Source organism: Borostomias antarcticus (assembly GCF_949987555.1).
Source record: "Borostomias antarcticus genome assembly, chromosome: 1".
In the NCBI taxonomy this organism is placed as follows: domain Eukaryota; kingdom Metazoa; phylum Chordata; class Actinopteri; order Stomiiformes; family Stomiidae; genus Borostomias; species Borostomias antarcticus.
The window spans coordinates 11,676,069-11,691,068 of record NC_140234.1 but is presented as its reverse complement, the minus strand read 5'-3'; the positions used below and the strand labels follow the sequence as shown (position 1 = coordinate 11,691,068).

At 47.3% G+C, this 15,000-nt stretch overlaps 1 pseudogene across 1 annotated transcript in view; it reads left to right on the top strand.

The window, feature by feature from the left end:
* LOC311308566 (sodium/calcium exchanger 2-like) overlaps positions 1–15,000 on the top strand; it is a 23,865-nt pseudogene that overhangs the window by 3,408 nt on the left and 5,457 nt on the right. The window contains exons 4-5 of the transcript in view: positions 6,674–7,129; positions 9,324–9,700. The product of the transcript in view is annotated as a sodium/calcium exchanger 2-like (transcript). The remainder of the gene's footprint in view (positions 1–6,673; positions 7,130–9,323; positions 9,701–15,000) is intronic.

Genomic DNA, 15,000 nt, shown 5'->3' with positions numbered 1-15,000 from the left:
TATATCACGGTATTAAACACAGTTTTAAAACAAAATTTAAAGAGGAAGAAGATTTGTACTTAGGAAAAAACACCATAGCATTTATTAAACACATTTCTGATGTGTACAGTTTTTTGATTTTAATTTAAAGTGCTTCTGCTTTCCTTACAATCACGGATCAACGATGATCTGTTGCACCACTATTCAGTAGTGATAGAGGAGGTATGTGGGTATAGATGGTGTGTTGAGCAGTGATAGAGGAGGTCTGTGGGTATAGATGGTGTGTTGAGCAGTGATAGAGGAGGTCTGTGGGTAAAGACGGTGTGTTGAGCAGTGATAGAGGAGGTCTGTGGGTATAGATGGTGTGAGCAGTGATAGAGGAGGTCTGTGGGTATAGACGGTGTGTTGAGCAGTGATAGAGGAGGTCTGTGGGTATAGATGGTGTGTTGAGCAGTGATAGAGGAGGTCTGTGGGTATAGATGGTGTGTTGAGCAGTGATAGAGGAGGTCTGTGGGTATAGATGGTGTGTTGAGCAGTGATAGAGGAGGTCTGTGGGTATAGATGGTGTGTTGAGCAGTGATAGAGGAGGTCTGTGGGTATAGATGGTGTGTTGAGCAGTGATAGAGGAGGTCTGTGGGTATAGACGGTGTGTTGAGTAGTGATATAGGAGGTCTGTGGGTATAGATGGTGTGTTGAGTAGTGATAGAGGAGGTCTGTGGGTATAGATGGTGTGTTGAGCAGTGATAGAGGAGCTGTGGGTATTGATGGCGTGTTGAGCAGTGATAGAGGAGGTCTGTGGGTATAGACGGTGTGTTGAGCAATGATAGAGGAGGTCTGTGGGTATAGACGGTGTGTTGAGCAGTGATAGAGGAGGTCTGTGGGTATAGACGGTGTGTTGAGCAATGATAGAGGAGGTCTGTGGGTATAGATGGTGTGTTGAGCAGTGATAGAGGAGGTCTGTGGGTATAGACCGTGTGTTGAGCAGTGATAGAGGAGGTCTGTGGGTATAGATGGCGTGTTGAGCAGTGATAGAGGAGGTCTGTGGGTATAGATGGTGTGTTGAGCAGTGATAGAGGAGGTCTGTGGGTTTAGATGGTGTGTTGAGTAGTGATAGAGGAGGTCTGTGGGTATAGATGGTGTGTTGAGCAGTGATAGAGGAGGTCTGTGGGTATAGATGGTGTGAGCAGTGATAGAGGAGGTCTGTGGGTATAGATGGCGTGTTGAGCAGTGATAGAGGAGGTCTGTGGGTATAGATGGTGTGTTGAGCAGTGATAGAGGAGGTCTGTGGGTATAGATGGTGTGTTGAGCAGTGATAGAGGAGGTCTGTGGGTATAGATGCTGTGAGCAGTGATAGAGGAGGTCTGTGGGTATAGATGGTGTGTTGAGCAGTGATAGAGGAGGTCTGTGGGTATAGACGGTGTGTTGAGTAGTGATAGAGGAGGTATGTGGGTTTAGATGGTGTGTTGAGTAGTGATAGAGGAGGTCTGTGGGTATAGATGTGTGTTGAGCAGTGATAGAGGAGGTCTGTGGGTATAGATGGTGTGTTGAGCAGTGATAGAGGAGGTCTGTGGGTATAGACGGTGTGTTGAGCAGTGATAGAGGAGGTCTGTGGGTATAGATGGTGTGTTGAGCAGTGATAGAGGAGGTCTGTGGGTATAGATGGTGTGAGCAGTGATAGAGGAGGTCTGTGGGTATAGATGGTGTGTGGAGCAGTGATAGAGGAGGTCTGTGGGTATAGATGGTGTGAGCAGTGATAGAGGAGGTCTGTGGGTATAGATGGTGTGAGCAGTGATAGAGGAGGTCTGTGGGTATAGATGGTGTGTTGAGCAGTGATAGAGGAGCTGTGGGTATAGATGGCGTGTTGAGCAGTGATAGAGGAGGTCTGTGGATTTAGATGGTGTGTTGAGCAGTGATAGAGGAGCTGTGGGTATAGATGGTGTGTTGAGCAGTGATAGAGGAGGTCTGTGGGTATAGATGGTGTGTTGAGCAGTGATAGAGGAGGTCTGTGGGTATAGATGGCGTGTTGAGCAGTGATAGAGGAGGTCTGTGGGTATAGATGGTGTGTTGAGCAGTGATAGAGGAGGTCTGTGGGTATAGATGGTGTGTTGAGCAGTGATAGAGGAGGTCTGTGGGTATAGACGGTGTGTTGAGCAGTGATAGAGGAGGTCTGTGGGTATAGATGGTGTGAGCAGTGATAGAGGAGGTCTGTGGGTATAGATGTGTGTTGAGCAGTGATAGAGGAGGTCTGTGGGTATAGATGGTGTGTTGAGCAGTGATAGAGGAGGTCTGTGGGTATAGATGGTGTGTTGAGCAGTGATAGAGGAGGTCTGTGGGTATAGATGGTGTGTTGAGCAGTGATAGAGGAGGTCTGTGGGTATAGATGTTGTGTTGAGCAGTGATAGAGGGGGTCTGTGGGTATAGATGGTGTGTTGAGCAGTGATAGAGGAGGTCTGTGGGTATAGATGGTGTGTTGAGAAGTGAGAAGAAGGAAAGAGGCTGAGCAGAGAGCCCTGGGGCCTCATTTATCATTGAGGTACGCCTTCTTTTACACGGTCTTTTTCGCGAGTTCAGGCGTACGCCATTTGCCCCCCCCACATTGCGATTTATCAAGCCGTAAGGGCGAAAATTTAGTCGCCTTTCTCCGCGCTTTTGTAGGACACCTCTCCAGTTGGCGTACCGATTTACACGGTGTTCTACGCCCTTCTTGAACACAGGGGGAACTGGCGACGCCGGTGGTGCGTCGGTGAATTACTATGTTTGACGGAGAGAATAAGAGCGACAGTTCATGAACGCACAATCATGTAGGCTACTAGGCCAATTCAGCACAAACATATATCGCAATGCAAGATTAGACGTGTCCTCTAACCGGCTCATTCATGCTCCGATATGGATTTGTTCCCCAAAATGAACCTATGCGCTGTCCCAAACCTTTCCGCGCTATATGTCACACACCTAATGCAGGCACTCCATCAAACGGCAATAATTGACCAATTAGATTGTCATTAATATGTGATCATGTGGACCTGTTTGCTCTTTGGTAAGCATATAAATGACAGTCCTCCTGTGCGTAATGCGAGCCTAAATGAATCCGGCGCTACTCGGCCTACTAGCCGAGATAGAACTCCAAAGAGGTGACGGCGATGGCGACTGCACCCACATAAGGGCACCATCAGTGAATGAATACGTCTATGTGAATCGCTAAAATGTGCACACTAGAAATACCCAAATCATATGTGACGCCGACATGCTCATCACAAGTGTAGTGGCACGGTGGCCTGGCTCCACGCATGACTCATCCTGGCGCACAGCAGGGTAGGGCTAGACTGGAGGCAGGCGCTGCGCGTGACGGCTGGCTTGTTGGTGTGTCCATAGCCAAGATACATATTCTTTGTCTTATTTACTTTTAATCTTTATTAGCATTTTCCATCCATACAACGACAATACAATAAAACATAAAAACCTACAATAACAGCTTATGGGTACATCCATCCATGCAGCTTTTTTTTCTTACTCAAATATGACAATTTTAATATTAGTGGTATCATCACACTTCCTTCTATAATCCATCCATTTTTCCCATCTCCCTTCAAACTTTCCTTCCTGCATCCTCAATGCATGCGTGAACCTCTCCCTAACATACATCTCCTCCACAACACCCAGCCACTGCTCCTTGGTTGGGCGTTCCACCTTATACCAAGCCCTCGTTATTGTCTTATTACTAGCAACCAATAGTACTTTCACTAGGTATCTGTCCCCTCCTTGTACATCATCCCGTGTTATGTTTGCCAAGATATATATTCAAAGCTGATAAGAAGGTGGAGGCACTGGAGGCTGCAACTCGCGGGGGCATGACCGTCAGGTCCAGGACCACTGCAGACTCCCCCTCCTCTGAGTCCCACCCCACGTCAGAGTCTGGAGAAACAATTTCAATCATTTTCTTTGAGTTTGTCTGTGAACTTGATTATGCATTAAACATTTCATTGTGCAGCCATATTCATTTGATATGTTTTTCTGTTGGCAGTCAAATAAATGCTGTGATTTACCGGGTGATTTAGATGAGTATTAATCTCCCATGGGGGACAATGTCTAATGTGGTCCAACATTATGAAGTGATCATCTGGGGTTATTGTTACATGTTTGTGGTCCTAAATCAATCATAGCCGGCCACATGATGTTGGGAATGTTTGCTTCACTCGCAGCCACATGTTACAGTAGGCTATGTCCGTGTATGCCCAATCCTAGATGCACAACACGTAGCTAAAGTAGGCTACTAAGCTGTAGGAGCAAACAGACAAACGTAGGCGATTTATACCTTCCGAAGAGGATTGCCTTCCTCACGTGGACCTCACCAACTAGCACATGCACCTCCGTCTCCGAAAAGTTCCTCTTCTTTGCTCTTCGTTCCATGTTTCATTGTCCCGCCTGGGTGCTCCACGCTACCTTTTTAAGCCGGTTCCTTCCGGGAAACCACGTTTGTCCACTCACGGTTGTGACCATATATGGTTGGATTAGGGCGTGGAGGGGGCGGAACACGGGGCGCGTGCGCGTACGCTCTCTTCCCCGCCGGTCTCGGATTTACCGTGCAGAAAAGGGCATACGACATTTTTGATAGATCCGAAAATCGTGTAAATATTCTCGTCGTACGCTACATTGTGCATTTTCCGCGTTTTCGTCGTACGCCCTCTTTTACACCAGAATTTACACGCTCTTTGATAAATGAGGCCCCAGGTCTGATCTCTGATGCTGCGCTTCTACGGCAGGAGACTGGATGAAAGAAGTGACAGGTCTAAAAAATAAAAAACGACAGAAGAGGAAGAGAAAGAAGAGATGATGAAGGAGAGAATGGAAAGAAACGATGGGAGGACAAGAGGGGGGGGTGGGGTGCAGATCTAGGCTAGATGGTTCTGACATCTAGTTACAGAAAATCTCTCTACGGTTCGGCACGCATGTGGTCTGCGGATAGATTTATAAAAAATAATAAAACAAAAAAGGATGTAGGCGACGTGGTCACGTGGGGCGCATGTTCAATCCACACTAGTCAGGCGCTGCCAGCGGTAACCTCCTGCTCAACAACCGCTCATCACCACGGCATTTAAGCAGCCCTTAGCTTAAGAATCCGACTGGGCTAAAGCTATTACAAAAGGTATTATTGGGGTGTATAGCTGCAGACATGAAGCCATATTCCGTTGTGCAAAACAAGGGGTTTAAACATATTGGATGTGCTTGAGCCACGTTACGTCGCACATCCACTTTGCTGAGAAGATTGTGCCAAATCTTTATGAGCAGGAAAAGGCAAAAGTTGTCAGTGAATTATCCCAGGCATCCTCTGTTGCGCTCACAGACGGGTGGACCTCCAGGGCAACGGAAAGCTACGTGACTAGTGTGGATTGAACATGCGCCCTACGTGACCAGTAGCTGGTTAGCTATGAGAGGCAGGATCCCAGCCGACCGTTGCATCCCCCCAACCCGCAACGGAGGGTTATCAGCTGGGCTGGGACTCCGCCTCTCATCGCTAACCAGCAACTGAGCCAATTGAGCTAAAGGTGGTTAGCTAGCTCGATTGTAAATTACTTAAACTGAATAAATATGACACCGATAAGCACACCGATGCCAATAGTTAGCTTGATATAACTAAGACATCTGACCAGTCCAGAACAGTAAGTTTAGCCTACGGTTTTACCAAGCCAGTCCCAAGGTTACCGCGTGACCAAAAAATACTGCGGTTACCGTAATACCGCGGTTACCGTACCAGCTAGCGTTACTCTATCTAACGCTACTCTAAGTTCAAATTCAAGGTCAAGACTGCCCAACACATTGAGTAGGCTGCTTTACCTGATAATCCCACAACTGCTTTACCTGATAATCCCACAACTGCTTTACCTGATAATCCCACAACTGCTTTACCTGATAATCCCACAACTGCTTTACCTGATAATCCCACAACTTCAACAATCGCACACCAGCAGCTGTCTCTTCTCACACTCTGTCCTTATAATATTTGGACTGAGGATCATACACTACATCATCAGATATTTCTGCACTTCAGCAATTAATTCAACATTTTAACATTAGTAGCCTAGCTATAGCTATAGCCTATTTTTTGACGTTAAACTGTGTAGTCTAAAATAACCGTTTAAATAAAGGCTACCCAAAGCTCTAAAGGCCTCCCATGAGATTATGTTCAAACACAGCGTTGAATAGCTAAATTAAATATCCTCTGGGATCTGTAGTGCTAGTCTGATAATTGGCTACTTCAAGGAACATGATATGCTAGTTCTAGATGTACATTTTATCAAAACAAACAACATGGAACATGAGAAGGACATGGAAGAGATGGGAATATCCTAAAATATTTAACTTTCAGTTATTAGCTTACTTTTATATGGGCCTAGATTTAATAGACAGGTTTAGGTTGGATTGCCACATGTATCGGCTGCCATATTCCATAAAAATAGAGCCGAGTCTAAATCAATCCTGGGGTGACATTGTCAGCCGCAGGCGGAACGACGCCAGTGTGCGTGCTTCCATAGGAAACAATGGGTGCTATATAATTGCAACATTGTTTCGTGGCGTGTCGTGGCACTTTCGGCTGCAGTTTGCACCATTCCCCCGGTACCGTAGAGGACCATGCGCTTTTCTTTTCTCCTCCTATCTATCTTAATCCCTTTCCTCTCCTCCTCCTCTCCTCCTCCAGGTGATCCGCATTCTGAAGGAGCTGAAGCAGAAGTACCCGGACAAGGAGCTGGACCAGCTGATGGAGCTGGCCAACTACTATGCCCTGCTCCACCAGCAGAAGAGCCGCGCCTTCTACCGCATCCAGGCCACGCGCATGATGATCGGCGCCGGAAACGTCCTCAAGAGGCACGCCGCCGACAACGCCCGGCGCGCCGCCGCTGCCGACGACGTGGTCCCCGAGGAGGAGGAGGACGCCACGGTCTGCAGCCGCATCGCCTTCGAGAGCGCCCACAGCCAGTGCATGGAGAACTGCGGCGTGCTGAGGCTGGCGGTGGTCTGCGCGGGCGGGGCCGGCGAGAACACCTTCTACGTGGACTACAGGACCGAGGACGGCTCGGCGAACGCCGGCTCCGACTATGAGTACGCCGAGGGAACGCTGGTGTTCAAGCCCGGTGACACGCGCAAGGAGATTAAGGTGAGGGTTTGAGCTCCGCCTCCCTCCTCCGCCCCGGTAGGACAGGAAGTCGCCACCGCGGTGCCCCTTTTGTTCGCTCTGCGTGAACCCACTAAGCCCTTGATAAGCCCTAGCCTTACCACAGCCTTACCACAGCCCAGCTCATGCCAACCGGCCCCAGGCACGGCTAATCATCGTTTGATTGTGTCCTCAAATTACCTTCACTATAAAGGGATTGTCTTGTAGCAGCAGATTAGCAGGGACTCTGTGAACCCAGAGCTCTAGAGTCTTGTTCTCGGAAGACGGACACTCACAGTCCTTCTGTGCGTGGGCATCGCCATTGACAGCAGGGGCAAACTTTTGAAGTAGTCCTGTCCATGGAGACGCTGTTAGCTTGACTGTCTGTTTTCCTGGCTCTTCAGGACCTCCATGGAGGGAACTGTAGGTAGAAAGAGAGAGAGAGAGAGAGAGAAAGAGACAGACAGAGAGAAGGAGAGAGAGAGGGTGAGTGAGTTGAGGACATACAAGGAGCCCTATTGAGAAACAACTCACATCCTCCTCCCCACAGACTTGAGTGGATTGATAATGGGCTGCTGTATCACAGTCACTGTGGTAATAGCTCAGCTGTACCTTACCCCTCCGCCCCTTTGCTTGGCAAAATGGAAATCTATCATTGATCCACCTGCTCTATTCTTCTCAGGTCTGCAGGGTTAGGAGTGGTACGGTACATTATGTGGACAGATATGTATTTGGCACGCAGCTCGGGAGGTAGAGTGGCCGGCTGGGGATCGGAAGGTCCCCGGTTCAATTCCAGCTCCTGGCAGTGTGCCGAAGTGTCCTTGAGCAAGACACTGAACCCCCAGGGTGAGGGAGGAATGAAAGGGTGAGGGAAGGATGAAAGAGTGAGGGAAGGATGAAAGGGTGGGTTAAGCGCAGAGAAGCATTTCATGGGTCACCGTGATGCATGTGTGGGTGTCATACAGCACCCTTCATACATATCAATGTAGCACATAGTGCTTTACATAAAAGAAGATAAGATAAAATAGAATAAAAACTATAAAAACAGAATGCAAATGAAGAACACTATGGCCCAAATCCACAAAGAATAGATTATAATAATATATATTATAGCTTGAAATTTTCCACAGCAGTTGCAACAGCAATCTGCTCCAATTTAGCACGATATCCACAAGAGATTTTGCTCTAATCAATCAATCAAAGCTTTATTTGTATAGCGCATTTCATACCCAGAGGCAACACAATGCGCTTGAATGCGCTCTAATGATGTGCCCGGGCAAACACGCCAACAAATTTGCCAACTGTGTGCAATTTGCGCCCATGATTGCAATTAGCCATGTACACGTTCTTACGCACGCCTGGCACTTCGTCTGGCTACAATAACTGCTGCCATGATCCCTGGAGAGCCCGGGCATGTCAGCCACTTAGATGAGTTGCACCACCAGCTGAATGCAATTTGTTCTTGTATATAGTTGGATCTTTCCTCAGTGTTTCAAGCTTTTCTCCATATTTCAGGATTCATAATGAAAACGACAGACCAAACTTTTTTGCAGAAAATATCAGTTTTTCTGTGCATCGCAACTGGCTGAATTTTTTTTTTGAAATCCCCCTCTACCGTATATATATTTTGCCCGTAATATCATCCAATATCAATTCAATATAATTTAATCTTCACAAGTTCTGAGGAGAGACAGAAGGAGATAGTGCGCGCTGACTGCTGGAGTTTTTAAAAACCGGTATTTTCACCTCCCTAACCGCGTGTGGCAGTTAGCTCATGGTCTTTGTGGATCAGACGCAAAGCTTATTTGGGGCAATTTTACACAGAAGTACTTAATTTACATACATTCAAATGAGCCTGGCGCAGCCGTGGAGCTATTTGCTCATCGGTGCAGTTTGCAATACTGTTCAACCTTTGCGTGTGCTTTGTGGATTAGATGCTTTTTTTTTGTCTCATTCGCACGCGCTTTGCAATCCTTTTGTGGATTTGTCCCTAAGATATTAAAGCAAGTAAAACTACGTGGTAACAGCAATGTTAAAAAGGTATGTTTTAAGATCTCGCTTAAAAATGACCACGGTCTCAGACATTCTCAAGGTCCTCTGTGTGTGTGTTTCCTGTCTGTGTGCGTTTCCTGTCTGTGTGTTTCCTGTTTCCACACATCCTGTCTCACGCCGCCCCCCCCCTCCCCCTCTCCCCCAGGTGGGCATCATAGACGACGACATCTTCGAGGAAGACGAGCACTTCTTTGTGCGCCTGCTCAACCTGCGTGTGGGCGATGCCGAGGGCATGTTCGAGAGCGACGAGGCCGGCTCCGCCCCCAAGGGCCGGCTGGTCGAGCCCCTGGTCGCCACCGTTACCATCCTGGACGACGACCACGCCGGCATCTTCACGTTCGGCGAGCGCACGGTGCGCACCAGCGAGAGCGTGGGCACCATGGAGGTGACGGTGGTGCGGAACTCCGGCGCGCGCGGCACCGTCATCCTGCCCTACCACACGGAGGCGGGGACGGCCCAGGGAGGGGGCGTGGACTTCGAGGACGCGAGGGGGGAGCTGGAGTTCACCAACGACCAGACCACGTGAGTGAGGGAGGGAGGGAGGGAGGGAGGGAGGGGGGAGGGTGGGAGAAAGGGAGGGAGAGAGGGAGGGATGGAGGAAGGGGGAGAGGGATGGAGGGAGGGAGAGAGGGATGGAGGCAGGGAGAGAGGGAGGAAGAGAGGTATGAATAGACTGATGTATGGATCGATGCACGGTCGGACAAACGGAAAGAGACTTGGTCTTTTAAGATGTAAGTTTCCTTCTTTTACCTCATCCCTTCCTCCTCATCCCTTCCTCCTCCACCTCTCCTCCCCCCTCTTGTCTAACGTCTCTCTCTCACTTCTCTGCTTCTCTTCCGTGTCTCGTATGCCTCTGCTCACCTCTGCAACCTCAACTCCTCCTCCGTTCCTGTCCTCTCCTCAACTCCACCTCCCTTCCTGTCCTCTCCTCAACTCCTCCTCCGTTCCTGTCCTCTCAACTCCTCCTCCCTTCCTGTCCTCTCCTCAACTCCTCCTCCCTTCCTGTCCTCTCCTCAACTCCTCCTCCGTTCCTGTCCTCTCCTCAACTCCTCCTCCCTTCCTGTCCTCTCCTCAACTCCTCCTCCCTTCCTGTCCTCTCAACTTCTCCTCCCTTCCTGTCCTCTCCTCAACTCCTCCTCCCTTCCTGTCCTCTCAACTCCTCCTCCGTTCTTGTCCTCTCAACTCCTCCTCCCTTCCTGTCCTCTCCTCAACTCCTCCTCCCTTCCTGTCCTCTCAACTCCTCCTCCGTTCTTGTCCTCTCAACTCCTCCTCCCTTCCTGTCCTCTCCTCAACTCCTCCTCCCTTCCTGTCCTCTCAACTCCTGCTCCGTTCCTGTCCTCTCAACTCCTCCTCCCTTCCTGTCCTCTCCTCAACTCCTCCTCCGTTCCTGTCCTCTCCTCAACTCCTCCTCCCTTCCTGTCCTCTCCTCAACTCCTCCTCCGTTCCTGTCCTCTCCTCAACTCCTCCTCCCTTCCTGTCCTCTCCTCAACTCCTCCTCCCTTCCTGTCCTCTCAACTTCTCCTCCCTTCCTGTCCTCTCCTCAACTCCTCCTCCCTTCCTGTCCTCTCAACTCCTCCTCCGTTCTTGTCCTCTCAACTCCTCCTCCCTTCCTGTCCTCTCCTCAACTCCTCCTCCCTTCCTGTCCTCTCAACTCCTGCTCCGTTCCTGTCCTCTCAACTCCTCCTCCCTTCCTGTCCTCTCCTCAACTCCTCCTCCGTTCCTGTCCTCTCCTCAACTCCTCCTCCCTTCCTGTCCTCTCCTCAACTCCTCCTCCGTTCCTGTCCTCTCCTCAACTCCTCCTCCCTTCCTGTCCTCTCAACTCCTCCTCCCTTCCTGTCCTCTCCTCAACCTCTCATCCCCCCGTCACCTGTCCTCCCCCTCTCATCTCTCTCATCTCTTTCCAGACAGACTCTGGTCTGCATTATTCATTGAGCATCAAGCAAGAGCTGTGTGTGTGTGTGTGTGTGTGTGTGTGTGTGTGTGTGTGTGTGTGTGTGTAATTGTGATGTGTTCAGGTCGCTAATTGCATGGTATTTGTGGTGTGAATGTAGTAGGCCTAATTAACTGTAAATTGGCCCAATAATAACAGTGACCTCGAAACACCTCACCAATCAACCCTTAACACCTCACCAAACATCTCACTCACCAACCAGCCCTTAACACCTCACCAAACATCTCACTCACCAACCAGCCCTTAACACCTCACCAAACATCTCACTCACCAACCAGCCCTTAACACCTCACCAAACATCTCACTCACCAACCAGCCCTTAACACCTCACCAAACAACCTCTATCACCTCAACTATGTACTGTACAGACACCACAGCTACTGTACCTAAACCATGGAGGACGTGGCCATGATCACATTCTTCATTCTTTATTCTTTATCCGGATCACCATCAGCTTCAGCGACAGCTGTTGCTAGTCTTCCTGTGGTCCACATAAACAAACACTGACAATATACAGACATACAAACAGGCATACGAGCGTCAACTGACATCCCGTCAGTCTACATAGTCATACATAGTTAAAGAGTGGTGAATCAATCTACAAAGTAGAGGTTAAGTGTATTTCAGTGTCTTCATCTATACACTTGGGGGCGAATTCACTAAAGCAAATTGCGCCCGCTAATTGCACCATTATATTGCGCGTCAGTTGCGCCCGCTATGTGCTCCGTTTTAAAAACCTATTCACTAAAGACATTGCGCTAATAATATCCCAGCGCAAACACGCCCATTCGGTGTTTGCGGCTGAGTGCAATTTGCTGCTGATATAGGAAATGACTATAAATACTGCACATACAGCGCATACAACTCGTATGCATATCATTGGACGATGGCAGACAGAAAAAGAAAGATACGATTTTCAGACCGCGAACTTGAAGGCCTCACGGACGAGGTTCAAAAACATGTCTCACAGCTTTCCGCAAAAAATATCACGACTGCAGCAAAAAATCATATTTGGGGTTTAATTTCCCAATCAGTCAGTGCCATTTGTGTGTGTAAACGCGGAAGACTGCAAACGGAGGTGGAATGATTTTAAAAGACGAACAAAGGAAAAATTGTCATTTTATGTTATGCAAGTTGCAGCACGATGATCTGGCATACTTTTGGGGGAGTGTATAACATTGCCCCACCGGTACGATCTAGGCATCTAAACGGCTTTTCAGGATTCCAAATGTGCACCCAATCACACCGCGCGTCCTGATGTGAGCCCAGTTGTACGCCGCCTCTCCAACGTTGGAAGGATTACGCACGGGAGTCATCATCCATGGCTGAAGATGATACCTGCCGTCACCTATGATACAAATGCAAAATATTTTCAAGACCATTCAAAGAAAAAAAATATTGTGTAGGCTATGTTTTTATTTATTTATACCTATATCGGCCCCCAGCCGTTCAATGAACAGCTATAGGGAATGCGCAGTTTCGCGTATAGACTATTATACGCACAGTTTCGTGCTATGTAGGCTATTATATATAAGTATTATTCATTGGAGGAGTGTTGACTCGCTGGGGACGGGTGGAGAGACGCATAGTCAACTGAGCCTCCCCAGACGCGACTTCATCCTCCAGTTTGCTGAAGAGCTGCGCGCTCTGGTGTCCATCAGCTACCACGGTGGTTCTAGTGTTAAATCAAAAAGTGACCTTCTTCTAAATATTCTCTCACGAACATGAGCATGCACGCCTGGCATTGCGATGCCGAATTCGCCTCGCAACAATCACTGCTGCCATGATCAGCGGACAGGCTGGCCGCGACACACCCCTTGCGCTTAAATACCACCACGTTTCTGAAAACGGTATTAATTTCACTTTAACTGCGTGAGGCAATTTGCGCCGATCTTTGTGAATTGGGCGGGTTTTGCAATAATGTTCATTTGCATAGAAAGGGGAACATTCTCCGCCCATATTACCTAATTTAAATATGAGCTAATAACACCGGCGCAGAGAAACGCAATGACGAAGGCAACGCAGTTAACACCGTATTTCACCCTTTGCGAGGGCTTTGTGAATAGCAAACATAATTTTTGACTTATTTGCACAGGCTTTGCGTCAGGAAAAGCTGCGCAATCCTTTAGTGAATTCGCCCCTTGGTTTCCACCATGGGTGCCAGTGATGGAGAATTTAGTATGTTAGATCTAGCCTACTTTATAAACTATGGTGAATCTATCAAACAAAGTAATTTAGCATGATAGTATAGAATTAGCATATAGTATATTACATTACATTATTACATTACAGTCATTTACAGTCATTTAGCTGACACTTTTAGCGAAGGTTTGCATATATATCTGTGGGTGTATTTTTGTATATGTCTTTGCATTTGTAGCTGTGGTATTTCGTAGTAATCTCCAAAATCACTCATATGCTATTGTAATGTCCATGTCAAATAAAGTTAACTAGCTAACAATATAATATCAAATATTGGATGTTAAATGAAAACAAAATTAATTGCATTCCATCTGCACAAACAACACATGTAATTTAAAATGTAATTCCACCCCAACCCCTCCCCCATCTGAAAAAACGGGTCCATCGTGTGAACTTATTAGATGTTAAAACTAACCTAAACTAAAACTAAATTCATTTTAGGATATCTGCGCAAAAACAGGTGTGATTTAACATGTGATTACACCCCGAACTGTCTCATCTAAAAAAAAAAAAAAAAAAGCAAAAAATAAACTTTCCGGGTCCTGTAGTGGAGCTTCCGGAAGGGTCCCGTGGTGGAGGTCTGCAGCCAGACCCTATTGATGGTGGAGGTCTGCAGCCAGACCCTATTGATTTTGTTGCGGGTTTGTTGTCATTCTGAGAGAATTCTGAGGGAAAGAGTTTAATCTGAGGTAAAGAGGTTATTCAGAGAGCGGTTTTCATTGTGGTTTGTTTTCATTCTTTTCTGCAGTACTCGGGCATCTCTGAAGGGGCAGGGATGAATTGTATAGACGTCTCTCCTCACAAGCTGGGAGAGACGTTCCTCTGCTCCTTCCTTGACAGCCAAACGTCAAATGACAGCCAAAACTAAAACAAGGCTGAGGAACAAGCATATCCATGGCAACGCACAAGCCTTCTATCCAGCTATCCAATCACATTTGAGCGACAATATGTGACGGAGTCAGCAACATTAGAAAAATCCATCGGTGCGTGACGTCAAAAGTGTTTTGACGGTTTTTTTGAGTGTTTTGACGGTGCCATAGAGATGACGCGAAGTGTCGCCCGAAGCATAAATGTTACATGTCGAGCGACACTTTTTTTTGTCGAGCGACACTTTTCAAGAAGCATAAATTATATATATATATATATATATATATATGTATATTTATATATAATTTATAAAATATATATATTTATACAATGGCTTGTGTGAATACTCGATTGTGATTGGCCAAGACACATTTGAGAGGCATACATTATTTCTCGCCCGGTATATACGCCCGGCATCAAACATGTTCTAAATCAATGCGAAAGTTCAAGATACAACTGACCCAATCAAGAGCCGTAGCATCCTAAACATGATATAGTGGTTGCTATAGAAACCACTGCGTCTCCAAGCTTGCCCAAGATAAAACAGTGGTGAACTGATAGCCTATTCCTGTTGTCTATTATTATTATAGGCAAACTATTTCTACTAGGCCTACTACTACTGCTGCTGCTGCTGCTAATAACAACAACAATTACCCTACTAATAAAATGAGACTGCTTCCTGGGTCTAGACGAGTGATAACATAATAACGTTAGATTTGGGTGGAGAGGGAAAAAGGTACTGGTTGCTATGGAAATTGTATAACTCTAACCATGAATTATCAACTTTTCAAAGCTAATATGA